The sequence below is a fragment of the Rhyacophila brunnea genome, unplaced genomic scaffold (assembly GCF_057557595.1).
Source record: "Rhyacophila brunnea isolate RB1 unplaced genomic scaffold, BYU_Rbru_1.0 scaffold_22, whole genome shotgun sequence".
Lineage (NCBI taxonomy): Eukaryota > Metazoa > Arthropoda > Insecta > Trichoptera > Rhyacophilidae > Rhyacophila > Rhyacophila brunnea.
Window position 1 is genome coordinate 6,906,810 of NW_028232882.1, and position 12,048 is coordinate 6,918,857.

The 12,048-nt window shown below is 32.1% G+C and overlaps 1 protein-coding gene across 1 annotated transcript in view; it reads left to right on the forward strand.

The window, feature by feature from the left end:
* The first annotated feature begins 1,707 nt into the window (after positions 1-1,707).
* Hel89B (histone acetyltransferase 1) overlaps positions 1,708-12,048 on the forward strand; it is a 52,936-nt gene continuing 42,595 nt past the window's right edge. The window contains exon 1 of the mRNA XM_085949337.1: positions 1,708-1,870. The gene's annotated coding sequence lies outside the window, so the exon portion shown is untranslated. The remainder of the gene's footprint in view (positions 1,871-12,048) is intronic.

Genomic DNA, 12,048 nt, shown 5'->3' on the forward strand with positions numbered 1-12,048 from the left:
AAGACGACCGCTGGTTTTTAAAAAGATAGAAAACATAATTTTAAATCCAAAGGATTGTCCGGTAAAATACAGGGCACAGTCTCCGTAAGTATTATATTATATTATCTCCGAACACTCGGGTTGGGTTTGGTGTGGCAGTTCTATAGGAGTATCGGGTGATGTTGTCAGGTTATAATTCAGTACACGTGGATTTGGTATTTCGTTTCATTAGCCATGTATGTTTTTTTTCATTACTTACGTGAATAGCAAGCGCGATCTTGCCAATTTAGTTTTTTCATAACACATGACGTGATGGGATAAGAAAGTTTTGTGTATTTTATAGGACCAAAGTTGTTGGAGAAAGTACCTATAGAGGCTGTGAACCATTCACATGTTTTTAATAATTATATGACTACACACTATTTCAGTGAACGTCTGCCTCTCAGAAACCAGTTGAGAGCTTCCAGAGGTGACCTAAGCCCATACCTACCGGATTGTAGAACTAATATTGTCAGGTCTATTATATTTAAATAATATAATACCCACGTTGTTGAAAAATTAAAATTTATGTAGGTATGTAGTATTTTCATTTAAGCAAATTGGTAATAATGTGTGTTAATGTTAGGTACCTACCATCGGAAAAGCTTGTGAATGATTATTAAACAATAAATGTTATCGTATGACAGACCTAGGTATCGAAGAAAAATAAAGTTGAAAAAAGTTCAAAACTTTAACTATCCCCAGCGCTCCATTGGCGAGCCAAAAGTCCGAGGACAATAAATCGTCCGATTTGTCTATGCTCTGCTACTGATCAACGAACGAATAAAAAAGTCGAGCTGTCAAAAGTGAAAAGTTATGATTCTCGTAATGTCTTCCGATAATCCTATAATTTTGTGTTATTTATATGTAGACTTGCATAAAATAATATAGCAGTGAAAACAACACAAGTTTTACGATTTATTTTATGAATTTCATAAATACAAATAAAAAAATTAATTGTAAATCTCTCATTTTATAATGTGTAAATTAACAAATTAATCAATGAAAATGTTTAAAACAATTACAGATTTTTTCCGGTCCGAATGATTGCGTATTAATGACAAATCGAATTCGCATAGTGATCGACTGACGAAGTCTGGCAAAAATATCAAACATGTTTGAAATCCAGCGAGCCTGGTCTGCGGATTAAAAAGTCTGCAGATCTGGGGTGCTCCACCCGAAAAAAAAGTCCGAAGACTGTAAATCGTCTGACTTGCGTGCCAATGGAGCGCTGGCATAACACAAAAGGGTTTGCACGAGGTCGCACGTGTTCGTATAGTGGTACACACTAAAAAATCTTCCCCAAATAAAATAGACAAATTTGTCTATGATATAAATATTTTTTGAAATAATAATATTATTGATGTAAAAGGGTATTTTCGTATATAAAATCAAGAATTTAATAATACTGACTCTTGATAAATAAAATTGGTTTATAAGTTTTTATTGATACAGAACCAACTCCTTGAAACTAAATAAAGGCACGTCCATACGACGTAACAACCCCTAACAAGACTTTTAAAAGTCTATGGTAATAAAGTTTTAACCCGATTATTAGACAAAACAAACTTGCGCAAATATTATTTTTAGCTAGACTCGTGCGATTGGTGTTTAAAATAGTTTGCTGTCGAAAAAACACCAATGGGAGCAAAATGCTCCCATAAATTCGGACTCATCAGCAGTATGGCTGTCAGTATAAATTTGCACCTTGAACGATGCGCTCTCTTATCGACACGGTTTTACTTTTTGGTTTGTTATTGTTCAATTTCGACGAAATTCGCGAAAATTATTTAGAAAAATCATGGATATGTGCATTTGCAGTCGGTTAGGCGTTATTCCAGCGCAATAAAAGGTCAGTAGCTTATTATACGTTAAAAACTAATTTGTGCAATTTTATGGTTGAGCTGTCATGCTACATCTGGGCCGTGATCGATTTCGAGATTATAAATATAATTTGAGCCATTACGAATCCATTTGCCATTTTTTTTACCCATTTATGTATGCAGGATAGCGAAATGATCATTGTGATTGCTAGGCTTTAATTTAGATGGCCTGTCCATATGTCAATATTAATATGACATGACACAGATTTGATATTAAGTGCATATCCGATCACACTGACACATCTCAACTTTCAAAATCGATAGTTTTCGCGTCGAAAAAGATTTGATTAGCAATTTTGCAATTTGTTCTTTTACTCCATAAATAAAAAGTAACTTCATTTCATACTAAAAGTATTAATTAAATATTAAATTGATCATTTTTTTTAATGACTGTCAATGCAGTTTTAGAATGTAATGTGATAATGACAATATAAGTCTAACACAATGGACTTGACCCACCTTTGAAATAGTTGCATTGAAAAATTATTGAAAGCATGGAGTTTTAATTAAGATGGCAAAGGTAAGAATAATTATTATTACCAAGAAACTATTAAACAATAGCCTTTAAGTATATTTTTTTATTTATTCATTGAATATAGCAATTTAACTTCTTATAAATCAATATCAAATGGATATGAAGTGCAATGTACTTACCTATATTTAGTTTTTAAACAATATTACAAAATTTACTACTCGGACAACTACACCCACGTTTACAATAAACATTTAATTAAAATGTAGATATAATTCACACTTTATTTAATGCAAAGTCTATACGATCAAAGCTCTGCATTAATATGGTCTCAAACGTTTGAAGTTCGAAAAGGTTTTAGACAAGGGTGCATACTCTGTAGAGTGTAAATAATGTGCATGAACTGGAAAGAACGTGTTTATATAGGTGGAAAAAGACTATCAAACTATCACTTCTGGTCGAATTTAAGAGGGAAAAATGTGTAGGTACTCCCTCCCGATTTTTTGGGCGTCAGTAGACATCGTCCGTGACTTGGTAGTCTTCGGAGCGATAAAAAACCACAAATGGCGGCTTAAAGAAAACGGCGAGGTTTATTTCCGAATACAATTATGGTTGTTGCATTTTGAATAAAATTATAAATATAAAAATGTGCACGGGATGGACCGTGCTAACAGTTTGAACGGCCGGGGGTATCTGATAAGACGCTTCACAAAATCTTTCTCGAAAAATCAAACTGCATCTGGCTGCAACGTGTGATATGAATATTTGAAAAATATCTATAAGAGTATTGATCTGCTAACAGTATCGGCCGGTAAAGGACATGTGATATTTCCTTCCTAAGACCGGCGTAGAAACATTTACTGATTATTATTAGCCTTAAATATTAAGTACGAATGACTATAATTTAAAAATTATGAGTATTAATTAAGTTGTCAAAGGGTGGCTATAAAATGTTTGTACACACTAGAAATTGATCCATTTGCAATCCACCCTGCTATACTATTATGAGTCCGCCCGAAAATGGTTCCGGCCTTAATAGGTATCCAGAGGAGATCTCACCCAAATGGTAAAATTTGGGAGGGTGACATAACCTTAGATATGCAGACGACACTACACACTAATTATTGCAATATCTGAAAATTAAATGACTGCGTTCTTTCAATGCGTACTTATAAGTGGGAAGCAGAATCCTGGGACTTGGGATAAATGACTCCAAAAGCAAAAAAAATATTATTAGCGAAATAGTCGGTTGCTCAATAACGACACATTTAAAGTATTGGAGTACTTCTCATAAGACTCAGGTCTCGTGCAGAAACTCATTGAAGTAAGTGACAAATTAGGCTTAAAAATAACTATCAAAAAAGTCATGTTTAACTAGTTTGTTGACCGAAAAGAGATTCTCATTAAAGGCACTCAGCTCGAACAGGTGGAGGGAGAACTACATCTATCAGGGACAACATGTGTACAGACCAAAAGATGTTGAAACCTTCTTCTATAGAGATAGAGCCTACATGTATGAAATTGAAACAAATAATTACAAAATAAAAAGAACTTTTTATATACAGCGTTTTTAAATTTTCTGTTGAATCATATAAACTTGACTTGACTAGCTACAATGATCAAAAAAATTTGTACTTGATAGAAATAATACTGAAATGTCATCTTGACATGTCAAGTGTAACGCACGTATATATTAATAATTTAGTTGCTAGGACCCCAGACCCCTAGCAACCAATAATATTGTCGAAATAACTTTTCATACAAAACAGAATTAACTGAAAATGAATTCAATTCTACTTAAATATTTCTAAAAGTATTAAAAAAATGCATTGGCATCGTGTTCTGATATATTCTAAAAGTTTCAAATGTCAGCTAGTCGGGAAGTTAGTAAAAAATCGATTGCAAGATTTGTACCGGACAAAGAACCACCGGACAAATAAGAATACGAGCTAAGAAAAACGTACAAAATGACAAATGGTTCACATGAAATTAGCTACGAGCGACTTCGCACTGTAGGTTTATATGCAGAGAATTTCACACTAATGCTCTGATATTTATCTGCTAATTTATAGGGCATATAAAAAGACAATCTGTCATGATTAGTTAAGCAGCCAATAATACTACACTTTGGCATTATTATTTAGTTGAAAAGTCGGAATATAAAAATGGCCAACGATGCGCATGTTAGAAAATCGGAATGGCAACTAAATGATCCTAGTATTTGTGGAGCTTACCAACATTTCCATGCTTCATGCGCTTGCAAAATAATTTCAAATGTCGTAACAGAAATAATGTATAAGATTACTTCTATTTATATTTATATCTATATTTTTTGGTATATGCACTAGTCTATTATAGGAGGTATATAATATGATAATATTGTTCGAGTTCAAGCTGGATGGACTGCTCTTGGCAGCGTGAATAATTTCTTCAAAACTAACCTTCCGATTATGCCTGAAATACAATCTATGTAATCGGTGTGTACTCTCTGTTCGTGGATGTGAAGTGTAGATCCTCAATAAAAGGGAGATCCAGAAACTCAGATTAGCACTTAGTGGTATGAAAAGGTACAAGCTGGGAATGTAAAGACAAAAAATAAATAATCCGGCAACGGAACAAAGTGTTCGCAATATAATACAATACAACTTTAAATGGAAATGGGCAGGAATGTTGCTCGAGATATAAAGACGAGAGAGAAAATGTATGAAAAGTAGAAGTGAGGTGACTGGGTTGACTACAATCTAGATAGTTAGGTTATGTATAAGTATGTGACAACGCAACTTACAGGAGCGAGAAGAATGGAATCAGCTTCGAGAGGACTTCATGTAGCAGTGAATAGATCCAGGTTGACCGGGATGTTTGTGATCTTTGGTCAAATTATAATAAGTACAAATTTAATTTTGAGATAGATAAACAAATTTACCAATTCAATTGGTCAATCAAAATTATTCAAATAATGATGTTAGTTTTATAAAATTTACCGTTTTTCCTTTTCATGGTTTTTTTCCTTTACTTACTTAATCTGGCGCTACAGACCATTCAGGTCCATGGCCGACTGCACAATCGTCCTCCAGGATCTCTATTCCAAGTTCCCTCTCTTCAGTTGGTCACACACAGCCTCCCTGCGTCCTTCTTGACGTTATCCGTCCATCTCCTCTGGTGGCAGCCCAGAGGTCGAGTCGCCACATAAACTACGTTTAATTTCATGTTGACGGTTAATAGTACGTCCAACATTAAGAATGCTTTTTTGAATGTTCAAATTAATCATTCTAACATATCAATAACTTATTTTTGGTTAGTTTTCATATTGAAAAAGATTATTAACTATCGTAACCTAACTTAACAATAAATATTGAGAATTAATAATATTTTTCAATGCAAAAACTGTCCGTATTTAAATTCTAGATAATATTTTTGAGCGAACCATTTGATTCAATGTGCATATAATTGCCATCCATTTTATGATAGGATACGAATTAGTGATAACAGGAAAATTACTGATAAAAAATGTAAAATAAACCGCTGATAATTTTTTAGTTTAATTAATCTTTTATTCAAATTATAATAAAAATTCACATTATTGAACATACAGAATTTTGTGTATTAATCATTGAATGACAATATTTTAATTTAAAAATTATTAGTAGTGTGAGTAATTAAAACTATAATTTGTAAAGATTCGGATACTGTCTAGGAATACATTGATAGCATCAAAGACAAGTTATCAAACCAGCTAACTGCACTTTTGACCAAAAATGATACTTTGATGGCATTTTGTTATAAAGCATGTTTTCTATGCTAACACAACTAAACCTATAAATAAATGCGTTATCGTTCTTCACACAAAACAGTCAACGGCAGGTGCCAAATTTCCAATATCGTAAATGGAACAACACCGCTCTTTATATAAATTTTTTTATATATAAAAGGGAAGCTAACATAGTGTATTATTTCAAAGTGCAGCTTATTTGTAAAAAAAAAAATCCAAGTGTATTTTTGGAAATGTTAAATTCCGCTCGATAGTTAAATTATTACGTTTTTTTTATCCTTCCTGAACAATTTGTCCAAGCGGAGCCAGCTGATATGAAGATTAAGCAGTCGATATTACCTACTTTGGCTATTTTGTATTTTACACATGCAAATATGTCACGAAGATTAGAACCTTAGTAGAAGTGAAGATGGAAATGGATAACAGTGATTGTTTTTGAGGTTGTTCCAAATTGTACGATTAAATTGTATGAGTAGAGTAAAGCCGATAATTTGTGGCTTAGTATTTCATAATTATTCAAACAGATGTCACTATGTGTTTATTTTTTTAGATTGTGCAAATCAATCGACAGTGGCTAGTAATTTGAGTTTAAAGTTGGACGAGATAACTCGCAAAATTAGTATGTGCGGCCTATCGATCACGGCCTCATATAGCGAGAAAACTCACTGTAGGCAATAGAAAAGGTTAAAACAATAATTATAGATGATTTTTTTCTAATTTGACCATTGGTAGTTTGCTAAGGCAATATTATTATGTATTTTGATCTATGTATAGAATTTAATAATGACCTTTTTGATAATGTTTATATTTATTCCTATAACAATATAATGTTGATTCTCTATGGAATGGTCATTTAGCATGTACATTAGTTGGCCAGTGAGTATTTGTTATTGAAAATGTTATGTAGATTTAAACATTTTGATATCATTATTTATTATTGTTGAGCATTATGAATATTCAATGAATATTTATTTTAGATAAAAATCAAGTATCCAGGTCATAGTAATAATATGTAATATGACATTTATGATAGCTACCAATAGTGTTGCCAACCGTACTATAATTATAGTACAATACTATAATTTTGATTTCGCGATAAATGTAAAATACTATAATTTTACGCCAAATATGCCTAAATACTATAATTTTAAAGGATTCAATCAATGACATTAATATGGACGAATCATCTGAAAAAAAAATGACACTCACTTTATTGTCGGGTCTGCCGAATGGCATAACCTGTTCTAACGCCATTACAATAAAGGTGATATTGCTATAAATTTCTGATGCTTTTTGTTGGGTCTGCCGAATGGTTCGGTTCGAACGGGTTCGCTCAAATGAACGTTGATATTAGAAACACTGCTCTAACGCCATTACAATAAAGGTCATATTGCTATAAATTCCCGATGCGTGATATCACATAATGGAAATTGCGTGACGCCTACCTGTACATGTGAATGCGCAAATTTACTTGCTAGCTACTGTATTGAGTGCGTCGTCCATTAATAATGTCATTGGATTCAATGCAACAAATTTTCCTGTACTATATTTTTTAGAGAAATACTATAATTTTTACGCCTTTGTACTATAATCAGCACAGAAAAAGATGGCAACACTGGCTACCAATGACATTAATATGGACGAATCATCTGGAAAAGAAAATGACACTCACTTTATTGTAGGGTCTGCCGAATGTAATAATCTGTTCTAACGCCATTACAATAAAGATGATATTGCTATAAATTCCTTATGCTTTTTGTTGGGTCTGCCGAATGGTTCGGTTCGAACGGGTTTGCTCAAATGAGCATTGACATTAGAAACACTGCTCTAACGCCATTACAATAAAGGTCATATTGCTATAAATTCCCGATGCGTGATATCGCATATTGGAAATTGCGTGACGTCTACCTATACATGCGAATTTACTTGCTAGCTACTGTATTGAGTGTGTCGTCCATTAATAATGTCATTGATAGCTACGTATTAGGTACCTACTTATAATATATCATTACAATTTGTTCTGAAAAAAATCCACCTAGTTTCAAAATTCGGTAATTGACTGTTAAGATTTTATTTTTATAAATAATTGCACCCACGATGGCCTAGCTCATTTAACATGTTTTAATTCTATAAAATTTCAAAGTATGATATCAATTAATCTCCTTTTCCATACAATTTTTTTTCGACCATGTCCGATCCCAATAAGATCATATTATGGGCCTCGGAGGAGGTTTGTATTAACAGATTTTGTTTTTACGAAAAATGGATGTCAGCCACTTGCTCAACCTATTAGGTCCATACTTTGACTCATACACAAATTGAAAAACAATATGTGTACTTGCCAGACCCAGGATTCGAACCTGGGATCCACGACACTTAAGCCATCGTGGGTGTTGCCCCCAATTAGTCCGGATAATTGAGGTGCTATGATTATCATTTTATTAGTTGAATTTCATTTTATACAATGGTAATATAAGTTATAGTAAACTCTGCAGATTGGTTTTTTGATGTAACTCCATTATCAAAACTACAAAGATAAAACCATTTGTTTCTATTTGAGTAGTTTATTCAAAGAGGCACAGTCTTCCGTCATATTCACTCCAAAATTAATAATACTTTAATAATAAGCATTTTTAGAAACTGTATTAACATAATTATCTTTACTTTTTGCATTATTTTCTTGATTCCTCTGATACACACAGTGAACTTAAAATATGAATAATAATAAACAAACTTCAATACCTAAAAAATATTTGAATCAAATGTATAGTTAACAAATTATATCAAAATTAGTATATCGGTATGCGTTTGTAACTGATCCTGCGAAATCAAATCTGTTTTCAATGGGTTAGAAACATAAATACTGACTCTTTTTTCGATTTTATCTTTAACCCATTAGAGTGATATTGTTTATAAATATAAAATGTACAATACCATATTTAGTATGTGACATGCTCACTGTACAATTTTATCTCAGTAAATCAAAACATGTCAAACTGCATGCATTGAATACTTACTCCATTTTTATTTCACTACCTACCTACTCCTTTCTTTCTAAATTGCAACAGTGCAACTGCAACATTGTAATGTGCATCCAATAATTTTTATTGTGATTGATTGGGTATGTAATATTTGATTTGTGAGGTATTCATTAGGAGTTGTTAAGTTGAGTTAAAATAAAAGTAATATAACTTTCTAATGAACTGAGAAAAATATCATTCATTTTGTTCCGCGTTGCAAAAAAGAATCTACATAATTTACCCTCTTTGGTATATCTGCACTTATTATATAAAATTGGTAAAGATGAATATTGATTAAGTTATAATAGCGCCTGTACATATGCATGGATTTACTTGTAGCAATTAATAATGTGTATACTAAACTATCGCGATAATAACTGTTTACATGTAAAAGTGCCAACTGTCTCGCTAATCTCATTCTTCAAGAGTAAGTGAGACGCGATGTTGTCATTTTAACGGTATCGGTTAACGGCCCACATGCAAAGTCACGTGCGTAGGTCAAAATGGAGCTTTTATGGTATTTTCAAAGCATAATCCTGGACATTCCTTAAACGTTGTAGATAATAGATTTATAATTTTGAAGCCTTATTATCCTTTATATTTATTTTAAACATTTGATGACTGCATAAAGTATTTTTATTACATAAAATAGTATTCATTTAAATCTCTCGATCTAATGTTTTAGAATATAGTCATATTTCGGTACATTAATGTGCAGTGGTGTTAAGATTTTTTACATTTCGTCACCGTTTTAGCAAAACCATCTATGTGTCACTTTTATCAAAAATGACTTTTAAATACCAAGTCATTCCTTATTTTTTTCTCTATAGGCCAGTAAAATGATCTATGTGTTGGGTAAACTCGCTCCGAAGTTATTTCAAAAAATAAAAAACAGCTATGTGTAAGGTTCAAAAACCACGGTTCACAAAAACAACTATGTGTATATTATAGTAACATATAGATGGTATTTTGATATCGAGAGTGTAATGTTTTTTTACAGTTTGGCTACACATAGTTTGTTTCTATGTTATATGCTATGCATTATGGTCTTGCACGACGGTTTGAAAGATGCTTTCTCAAAAAGAGAGACAGGAAATATTCAATAATTTCTGGAAGATGCCTACATGGTCAATAGGGTATAGGCGAGAATTAATTTAAAAGTTGGATAAACAACTACAAACGTCTCGATGACAGTGGCCAATTGAAAGCAACAATGACAGGTAATAAGAATCTGACTGAAGATAAATAATTGGTAGTGCAACCAAAAATCAAAACGGAGAGATTTGTGGAAATTTGGATTTTACATTATGGTTGGATCTAATTCCAAAGTTCCCAGCCATTATTGCAGAGAAAATACCTCCAGAGTGTATGTGGAATCGTGTTTCCGATCCAAAATACAAATGCATGATGAATATAAAAAATGGTCTCTGGAAAATGGTCATAAAGCAGCAGAATATTTACCACCAAAAAATCAGTATCCACCAACCACGTAAAGATCAGTGTGCCATCACTGCCATCTGCTGTAGTTATAAAATGAAGAATGTTTCAGAAATGGAATACAATAGCCACATTATTAAAAAAAAAAAAAAAGATGCTAGAAGACCAAAAATGAAGTACCAGAACGTGGACGGTTAGTAATCACAATGGATCCCCAAAGTGTGCTGCTATGTCCAAAACACAGGCACAAATGTATTATAAACAAAAGCTGCAACTACACAATTTCACCATATACATTCTTCATAATGTATCTTCTAATGAATTTGTCTCATCTCATCGAAAGCAGGACAATACAATGAAATAATTCTAATATCGGATGGGTGTGGATATCAAAACCGAAATAAATTATTCGCTACTGCTCTAAGTTATATCTTTAGAGAGAAAAAACATCGAGATTCAACAGCTTTTTCTGGAAAAAGGCCACACCATGATAGAGGCCGATAGTGCACATGCCACCTAAGAAAAGTATTTTAAGCCTCCAATATATTCACCATCTGATTATATAGCACGTATGCGGCTAGCAAGACCAACACAATCTTATAAAATTAATGTCATTGATTTTTAATTATTAAGAATTATGGATAAGATTAAATCTGGATTAAGTTCAATCAGACCAGGAAAACGAATCGGAGATCCTGTTGTATATGATATTAAAATGTTACAGTATCTACCAGATGGAACAATCTTTTACAAACTCAACTTTATCAGTGCGACCGTTTGACTGCCTTTGTAATATATAATATAATGAATCATTGCCAATATCGCAGTCGAAATACATACATCTTCAGGAATTAAAAAGTGTAATAGAGAAAGATCACCACTATTTCTACGATAACCTAACATTTAAACCTGCTAATAGAAAGTAAACGAACTTATAAATAAAATATCATCTCACTATTGCATTAATAATTAATAAATTGATATTGCAATTTATCACTAACCCACTATGTATATTTCAACTATTATTTATGTAACAGTTTTTCATGAATTTATTATTATTCACATTTTGATGAATAAATTAAACTATGTGTATTTACAAAACGGTCAAAACAACTTATGTGACATCACAAACTGTATTTTTATTATTTTTGTATTAAAAATAAAAGATTTTTGTAAACAAAATAATAATGTTAGACCATTTTCTGATTATAATAAAGCATTCTTCATAATTTTAATGTTTAAATGTAACATTATTTTTTTATTCAGTTTTATCCTTCTCCTGCACAATTTGAGAAAGTGCACATAGATGGTTTTGCTAAAACGGTGACGATTTATTAATTTTTAATCACATTTATAAAACCATTAGTATAATTTATGACGAGATAATTTTAGTAAAATATTTACGATAAAAAATTATATTGATAATCTCTGTGATCCCAAATTTGACAA